This window comes from Triticum urartu, chromosome 5A (assembly GCF_056163025.1).
Source record: "Triticum urartu cultivar PI428250 chromosome 5A, HENAU_Tu73, whole genome shotgun sequence".
Lineage (NCBI taxonomy): Eukaryota > Viridiplantae > Streptophyta > Magnoliopsida > Poales > Poaceae > Triticum > Triticum urartu.
This window is the reverse complement of record NC_141877.1, coordinates 665,177,265-665,186,816: the sequence shown is the minus strand read 5'-3', so window position 1 is coordinate 665,186,816 and position 9,552 is coordinate 665,177,265. Positions and strand designations below refer to the sequence as shown.

Here is a 9,552-nt window from a genome sequence, read left to right as displayed (position 1 = left end):
ACATATATGAGAATAATGCTATTTAAAATACAAGATACAACTACATTAAGATACCTGGAGAAGGTTTTGAAGCCATGACAACACAACCGCCTTGATGAATGCAACTCCAAACACTAGAACAACCTGCTAAAAACAGGGGATTGATTGCATATAGTTAGCAGGTAGAAAATAATACAACAAATACAAAAAACAACTAAATGAAACCCTAGGATGAAACAACTACAACATATCAACAAGTATGAAAACATGAACAGTAGCACATATAGGCAAGCACAAACAAAAAAAGAATCCATAAACTAAATAGCATGTGACAGACACAATGTAGACTTCGAAATCAACAATACTAAGACAATTATATACATCAGATTTTCCATCAACCATCACACCACACCCTCTATTACATGCAACTGAATGCTGAAAATTACCAAAGGGGAAATGAAATCCACTCATCTCTGAACGGATAAAATAGCACACACAACGCATCTCATAGACAAATCTGACCACGGGGGAATGGAATCCACTCACCACACGCACAAGAACCCTACCTAATCTCCCACCAAACCATCAGAAGAAAGGGGGTAGGATGCGGACGCGAGAGCACACAGGAGGCAGACTCGATAGATCTGGCGAAACTAGAAGCAAGCATTAGGAGGGGCAGCACTTGTACCTCTCCAGACGACCCCCGCACGCACGAATCCGCACCGGTTCTTCCACTCCCCACGACGCCACGCACACCTTGCAACCGCGTAGGCAGTTGCCGCCCTCGCTTCAGAGCAGAAGGGAGCAGACTGGGCGAGAGAGAGCGGGGCATGGGGGAGAAATAGGAGCGGGGGCATGCGCCGGTTACTCCAGCACGAGGGAAGGGGACAGGGGCGGAGAAATCGGGGGGAGTTGGAGGCGAGGAAGGCAGCAGAGCGACGGAGAGGGGGGAGAGAGCGAGCGACAAGGGGAGAGGAGTTTTCTGACAGGTGGTGGCGAGGGAGATGGTCACTTAATGCCTCTCTGTCGTGGGACTTGCAGCGCCACTAAATTTATAGTTTTACCCCCCAACAGCTAAGATAGTAAATACATGTGTAGATAAATAAATGCACCATTTGAATGCATCTATTATAATGAGATAAGATCACAAAACAGCACAGCTGATATCCTCAAAACCAAAAATAGATGGCAAATACACTACTAAAGGAAGAAACATACATACATAAATATAACCCTAAAAAAAGAGAAAAGAAGTTCGAAAAATAAAGAACAGAAGTTCAAGTACTCTAATAAAAGAAGTAAAGGAATAAGAATAAATAAACCATAAAGAAACAAAAAGAAGAAGTTCAAGTACAAAAACAGATGAAGTTCATATGTAACCCTAAAAACCCTAAGATAGATAGTGGGGTCACGGATGTGACGGACTCGCCTCCGCATGCGACGACGCGGCACACCGCGTCGTCGCCTGCTCCAGATCGTTCCTGTCTCGGCCTCGCAGGGGGAGGGGAGGGAGGTCCCGACCCCCCTCCCCCCTGCTTGGCCTCGCGCTACCGCATTGCTGCGCGCTAGGATTTGACAGGATGCAATGCGGTTATTCTGTTTCCACCCCCACCACACGCACCCTAAACCCTAAAAACCCTAAGATAGATAGTGGGGTCACGGATGTGACGGACTCGCCTCCGCATGCGACGACGCGGCACGCCGCGTCGTCGCCTGCTTCGGCTCGTTCCTGTCTCGGCCCATACTTGGGCTAATCCCATGATTTCTCACAAGACAAAAGTCTAAAAAAACATCTGGAGAATTAAAATTACAAAGAAAACCAAACAAAGAAAATATAGAGCATCATGCACCTTCGCCTTCCAATGTGGAGTGCAATCTCCAAAACCAGAAGTTCAACCATTAATAAAAAAGAAGTCCAGATCCTATTGAAGATAGTGCCTGTGGTCCAGCTCCACACTTACACACTAGTTACAACAAATTGCAGAAGAAATCTACTAAGGGTTTTTGATTTCTGGAATGTAATATGTCCTGGAATATCAATGTCAAAAAGATGAACCTGCATTCAAGAAAAGTTTTGCTGTGACATAAAAAACCAAGAAAGAAGCACCTGATGAATAATAATGTTTAGTGTCGAAGAAACAAAATGCACAAGCTGTAAGTTAACTAATCAAATGTTCTAAATAAAGGTAAGTTCAAGTTGTAAAAACACAGAAGTTCGGCGTTTTCAAAAAACATCAAATGAACATGTAGAACGACAAATTACACAGAAGCAAAAATCTTGTAAGTTTACGTTAAACACAAACTGAAGTTCTACCACTGTTTGAAGTATGCAAACATGTTACAAAAAAATAAGTAAGGTATGGATGAAAATTACTAAAAAAGAAAAAAAATAGAGTGCGATGTTGCACCACCTTGCAATGTGGAAATCAGGAAGTTCAATCACTGGTACCATAGAAGTCCAATTACTACCACAGAATGTGGATGATCCAAAAAACTAGTCCCCAAGACAGAATAAATATAAAAAGGATGATTTGTGTATCTATGGACCAGCTCCACATTTACGTATATGAGTACTCTGAAAAACAAAAAAACGTACACAAAATTTTTATAACAACACCAACCGAACAGATCGTATTGCAGCATCACCCAAAAAACATGCATTAAAACGAGGGAAGTTCAAGCACAAAAGGTGCAGAAGTCCAACTCTGTAACACAGACAGTAGAATCACTGAAAAAACGCATTATCGAATTTGCTTTTCAGATTTAATCACTTGGGTGACTACACCTTCTTAGTCCGCGACCTCGAATGATATCCTATTGCGCCCTGACATCAAAACAATAAATCAACCAAGCTGCCTCATTGAAGAACCGAAAACCAGCACGGGCCGACACGAGATCCAATCACCCGATTTCAGGGGTGTATTTGCCTTCCCGATCGAATTAACAACGCATGAACGGTCCAATCTCACTACTGCAATCAAATCCGCCCTCTATATTCAAATAAAATAACAAATCCACAGAAGCCGCGGAACCACTCCCGCGGACGAAGAACACAGAGCCTGAAATTAAATCCATTGAAATTAACGATAAATTGCCCACGAAACTCGTACTTAAACCAAATTACCATCATGTTAGAGGTTCCAGAACATCCAGTGAATGCATTAAACTTATAAACAGACACGAGTTCATCCGCCCCGAGAGTGAATCCGCGAAAATGCAAAATTACGAATCAAAATGAGCATTTAGATGCAGGTATGAGTATCTGGATTACAGTCATATCCCAGACAACACTACCGACCGAAATAATTCGCGGGGGAAGCCACGGTTGCGAAGATAGCCCGAAGGTCGGGTTCGTACACAGGGAAGTTCAGGCGCGTTATATGGGAAGTTCAGGTTGTGATCAGAATATATTTTTCATTAAACAATACTTATGGTACATTTATATTTTTATTAGATATAATAGCCCGCGTATGTGTATATTTTCATTAGGTCTAATACATCAACATAATATTTGGAAATGGATTATTGCTAGGAAATCAACATAATATATTTTTGAAAAGCAATTATTGACAGCAGTGCATGCAAATGAAAAATGGAAAGCTAGTATTTCATTGATTGCACGCCATGTACTAATAAAAATGGCTTGCCATTAATGGAGTAGGTGCCCATGCACCTAGGTGCCCCAAACATTTTACCTATATAGTGTTACTATTCATCACTCAGGGTGTAAAATAAGTTATTCTTCACCCGAGGTAATCTTACGATCATTTCATAATTAAATTACGTTTGAAATTCAACTAGTTACATTTCTATTGATTCACTACGTAAAATTTGACATAAGAAAATAAAAATATAGGTCATAAGACAAGAAAATTTACAGTTTATGTGTATTTTAGACTATGTTTTTACGTTTGTAATTTTACATAACATAAAATATTTTGTACGGCGATTATATATTTTCTTACGGTCTCTTTTTGCGTCGGAAATAAGACAAAACTTACGGAACGTAAAATTACGGTGCATTGATGGTAAAATAGAGGGGGTGAAGAATAGTTATTCCTCACCCAGGGTGACGAATAGCGCGACCTATATATCGCCGGTCTATTCTGATAATATTATCAGAATAGTTATTCTGATAACACTTCCGCACTGCATTCTTAGTGCAAGTGCACGTCATTGTTTGAACCAAGTGTGCTGCAGTACTCACACGAGTGAACTTCGTGTCGAGAAAAACTGCACGCAGTGTTTTTCCGGTGCTGTTTTCGCTCTAATTTTTTAACCGTTTATCGGAACAAGGTGTATAATATACCGTTGAAAAGCTATTGATTAGGAGCAACTTCACCATGTTGAACACTTTCAAGATTTCTCTCGGTTTAAGAGCAGTTTCAAAAATGGTGCGGCGGATGACAAGTGGCAGCAAGTGTTTTTTCGTGATTTTTTCTAAACCGCTCATCGGAATAAGGCAAATGATACGCCGTTGGAAAGATATCGTCGAGGCGCATCTTTTTTATATCTATTATTTTCTCTAATTCGTTACGGTTTAGGAGCAGTTTCGAATTTACTAAATCGCGGAATTCTGTTTTTTTGAAATTTTTGCAATTTTCGGTACTGTTTTTGCTCTAGTTTTTGAACCGTTTGTTGAAACGAGGCGTGTAATACGTCGTTGGAAATCTATGGACAAAGCGCAACTTTCATATGTAGAAATGGTTTTGAGATTCCTTACAGTTTTAAGTTAATTTTGAAAATCGTGCGACGGACGACGAGTGGCAGCGGCCGTTTTTCGCGAAAATTGTCCAAACCGGTTGTCGAAATCATTCAAATGATATGTCGTTGGAAAGATATCGACGAAACGCAACTTTTTCATGTAGAACAATCTCTCTAATTCCTTACAGTTTAAGAGCAGTTTTAAAATTAATGAAATGCGAACACTCTGCTTTCGCGACACCTAAATCGACGTGGGTACGTCATCCGACTGAAAACCGCACTGCATCGAACAAAAAGCCGCACTGCATCAGACGGGTAAGAGAACTACATGGTTTTTTTATTCAAATGTAATTTTTTTTAAGGACGAGAAAGTAGAGTGCACTTCACATCGGGTGTAAATGAAACACAACACTATGAAGAAGTGAACCGCATTACTTTTTTTAGCTTCTGTAACAATTTTTTGCACTTACGAGATGAACAACATCACACGGCCGACCGCACTGCTTCAGAATGAAGACCGCACTGCATCGGACGGGTAAGCGAGCTGCATAATTTCTTTTGTTGGACGTTATTTTTCTCATATGAGTTTTTGTTGTATTTTTTTTTACCTCTTTATGAACGAGAGTGTACCGCAGAGATGGGCAAGTGAACCGCGACATATATCGAAGTGACCCGCATTATTATCTTGTTGTTTCGCTAAATTTTTCGCACTTTCATGTTGGGAGCAAGTGAATAGCATCACTCTCAAAAGTAAACCACATCTGAGGACAAAAGGCATTGCAAGTGATGTTAATAGAGCTCAAATTAAACTTTTCTATTTAGTAGTCTAGGCTGCATGAAAGGTGCGAGTGGACTGCATTCAACAATTTTTCCCACGGCCGATGCCACGCCAAGAAACTTGGCCCATTCTTTTTATTCGAGAGTGAACTAAGTAAACAAGTCAGTGAGCTTAAAAAAAATCTAATGAACCACAACAGTTGACTGCATATCCAAAATCCAAAATCTGACGAGTAGTGAACCACATGATAAGGAAGTAAACCGCTCGTGGCTCGCCTAGGGTAAAACGAACCTTTAGGCACAAACAATAGAACTTCAAAAAAGAAGTACATCCAGCAACCACACATCACATGGCACATCAAAATCGGAAGAAGAAAAATGCAACCCCCACAAAATTTACATGCCGAGCTGCACTCACACATGTGTCGAACTGCACGAGACATGATCGGAGTACTGCATGGTCAACGCCACTCGCCATCGTTCTCGTCGAGCACTGCAGGTCCTCCTAGCGGGGCTTCGGTGCACACGGGCAAAACCGCACGCCGGCAGCAGCCGGACTGCATCGGCGTGCCCCGTACCTGGGAACCGCACGCCAACAGCAGCTGGGCTGCATCGCCGTGCCCCACGCCTGGGAACCGCACGCACGCAGCAGCCGGAGTACATCCCGTCCGACAAGGAATGAATCCCGCAGTATTGTGAGGCAAACCTTTTCCTGCCCCATTCTGGACTACAAAACAACAAATATGAGGGAATGAAGCAAACTACAATCTTACAAAAAAAGAGAAAATAAACAACAAAGATGAGGGCACGCAAACGCCGCATGCCGCGCTACCGAGAGCCTCCAACACAGAGAACAAAATGTGATTCACACAATCATGTCCGGCTTACTGTGGGGACATCTCTAGACATGAGGTTGAGAATAGTGTTTTTTAAGAAGTATGCTTAGTCTAAACAAAAGAGTGGGGTTTGGCCACAACCAAGTTAGCCAACACATTCACGTGCCCACCCCATGGCCCCAGAAGTCCAATTGACTAGCAGCATAGCAGTGCATGCACGTGACCATTATATAGGCTAGGGTTCAACATCTTTTTGTGAGAATTTTATTTGAATCGTTGATGTGGCTGTAACTGAATCAATATTATAAACTGAGCAACTACCCATCATGTTCGTTTTTAGTCTGAACTTCCCCCCGCAAAAAAAGTATTTAGTCTGAACTCCCATCGCCTTTTCTCAGGTGAAAACACTACCCGGTCTAATGAACTTGTATTATTACCTCTTTCCGGCAATAAGATGCAATCGGTTCCATTATTTCTAGTCTAGCTGTAGAAAACATATTATGATTTTTTTGGATGATGGCGTTAACATAGAATGTTAGCATCAAATCTGACCAAACTAAAGATAGTAATTCAGGCAAGGAACGAAACAGGGGAGATGTCCAAGGAGCTTACCGGAGACCAAGCTTTTGCTGCCGTCGTTGCCGAATACACTTGATAACTACCGGAGACACAAGCACCGGGTGTGGCCGTGTACTGCTTCCCGCGCTAAAGGAACCGCGTGTAATGAGCTAGCGAGCTGCATGTTCAAACCCATCTTTAGAACTTCTTAATCTCCAGATAACCAAAAGCCATCAATTAGTACTACTTTGTACAACATATACTAAAAAAGTGTCAATGTCATCAACTAACAGACATATATCTCATTTTTTCACATCACAAATGCCTGAACCACTTTGTACATAACATTTACTAGTAGCACAACTTTGCAGAATTAAATATCCTAATAATTGTTTAACAGGGTAGCCATTTTCTTTGTAACTGAAACAAAAACAAAGCTGAACCAAAGCTGGCCATGTTAGCGAATCCTAGTTTGTGCTAATACAAGTTAATGACTGCAAAAGAAAAGGCACTGTGTCCTCGGCCGAGACCATGTCAAAAGACAAACAAAAAAGGAAATAGTGGACTGCATGCCCTTGCTGCTCCAACCGCTAGCGGATTGTCGGCGAACTGCAAGTCCACACTGGTGCATAAATCTTTGCCGCCGAGCAGTAGTGAACGCTGCGGCTGCCTCGTCGTCAGCCTCCTGGTGGCCCTCAACCCTCCGCCGACTGAACTGCAAGTGGGTGTGCTGCAGAAACGTCTTGGTGTGGTCCTCCTGTCGGGAACGGGTGAGCATGTCTGAAAAATAAAATCAAACACCACGCATCACAGTAGCGAACTGCATGACATCAGTAGAGAGTAAGAGATGGCTGAATCCCCGAACTGCGTTAAGGAATCTACTGCACTGAGTACACCGAAATCGAAAGCAAAAAATGCACCATTGTTCTAAACTGTAAAGCGCCGCTACTGTTCTTCCGTGGGGTATCGGTGCCCCCATTTGACTCCCCTCGCATGCATCCGGGGAATGCGCCGGCAAACTGCACATCGCCTCCAACGCAAACGCCGCCGATGCGTCCCCCGTCGCTGACAAGCTCCCTTTTCTTGCCGTAGCGCACTGCACTGCAACGCACATGCGCATTGCACGGGAGCTTCGAAAGAGACGCACTGGACGTGCGGGACGAACTTCATGGTTTTCTTTCAGCGCGCTTTGGGATGCCGTCGGTGTGGGAACCCCTCGTCTATGGAGGGATCATAGGTGAGGTGGAGGCCGGAGGCCAGCTCGTCTTCCACGGTGACCAGAGAAGAGCGAGAGAAGGCCTGGTGGTTGGTCGGGGGTGGTCCGAGTCCCACGCGAGGCAGAGCTCGCCATGTAAGGGGACAGTGGATCTCCCCGGCAGCTGAGGTTGGTGCTGGCGCGATCTGCGACCAACCACCGAGGGCGTTTCCGGCGGTGAGGCCTCCGCCGGCTGCGAGACAAAGGTTCCGGCGCGGAGGCGGGGTGGGAAGGAGGATCTGACCGCCGTGGATGCAAATCCGGGTTGGGGAGGGGAAGGCAGAGGATCAACTACACCGGGACCGGGTGTGGTGGCACCATGAACAAGGGGAGGAAGAGAATCTGGGCGCGGGAAGGCCGTGGCCGGGCAGCGGCGACACCAGCGGGGGAAGAAGCGGGATGGGGGTGGGGCGGCGCCGGCGGCGGAAGAAGCAAGTTGGGAGTGTGGCGGCGCCTGCGGGGGAAGAAGCTGGATGGGGATGGGGCGGCGCCGGCGGGGGAAGAAGCGGGATGGGGGTGGGGCGGCGCCGGCGGGGGAAGAAGCGGGTTGGGGTGGGGCGGCGTCGGTGGGGGGAACTCAGTTGGGATGGGGCGGCGCGCCCTGGCAGAGCAGAAGGTGGATCGGGGGAGGGGAATCGTGGCAGAGGAGGAGGGAGGTGGGGGTGCGTGGGTGGGTTCGGTTTTAGGAGTCTGGCCAGGTGTTAGCAGAATAAGAGCTACTGTTAGCAGAATAAGACTTAAGAGGTGTTATTAGAATAGACTCACTATATATATACTCATTTTCTGTATTTTTAAGAGTATGCATTTCCATCTTCAATATACCTCGTCTATGCATTGATTATACCCCTTATCATTCTCAATATACTTTATTAAATATTCTAAGATACCTCAATACAAGTTTTGTTGAAAAAATATCATTTACGACCAACTTTTCGCAATATACCTTTTTCACGTACAAACAAATCAGTATATACGTAAACCTTTGAAAATATGAGGCACACATGATTTTTTTCATGAAATCCATTTTAGGGTATCTAGTAATTATTAATGAAGTATATTAAAAATAATAATAAGCTATAAAAGATTCATCTATGTGGTATATGAGGAGCGAGAGTACGTTATACCTACTATTATCGCAAGGTGCGTTTCGTTGATTTTTTCATCGGTTCACCCATAGTATTTTTGAAGACTTTCCTTCTATCCAAGGTGGTACTATTTTTTTCATCCGTCCATCCAATTTAACGAAACAAATTTTGTTGTGCTACGTCGTGCACCTGGGCCTTAGCCTGCCACGGCCCGACTGCAGCGGCGGCCCTGGCAATGAAAAATAAAAATTGCCAATGAGGGAATCGAACTCCCGACCTACCTTGCAGAAGCGTAGGAGTCGTTCCACCGAGCAAAGTCATCAATGAGTCCAGAAGAAAGGGTTCGTTTATTTGTTTA

The 9,552-nt window shown here is 44.2% G+C and overlaps 1 long non-coding RNA gene across 1 annotated transcript; it reads right to left on the bottom strand.

Annotated features, from left to right (window-relative positions):
- Positions 1-5,565: 5,565 nt before the first annotated feature.
- Positions 5,566-8,758, bottom strand: LOC125511479 (uncharacterized). Its single transcript, XR_007285009.2, has 3 exons — positions 7,775-8,758; positions 6,909-7,634; positions 5,566-6,187 (listed from the first exon to the last, which is right to left on the bottom strand). It is a non-coding gene; the product is annotated as an uncharacterized LOC125511479 (long non-coding RNA).
- Positions 8,759-9,552: the final 794 nt, after the last annotated feature.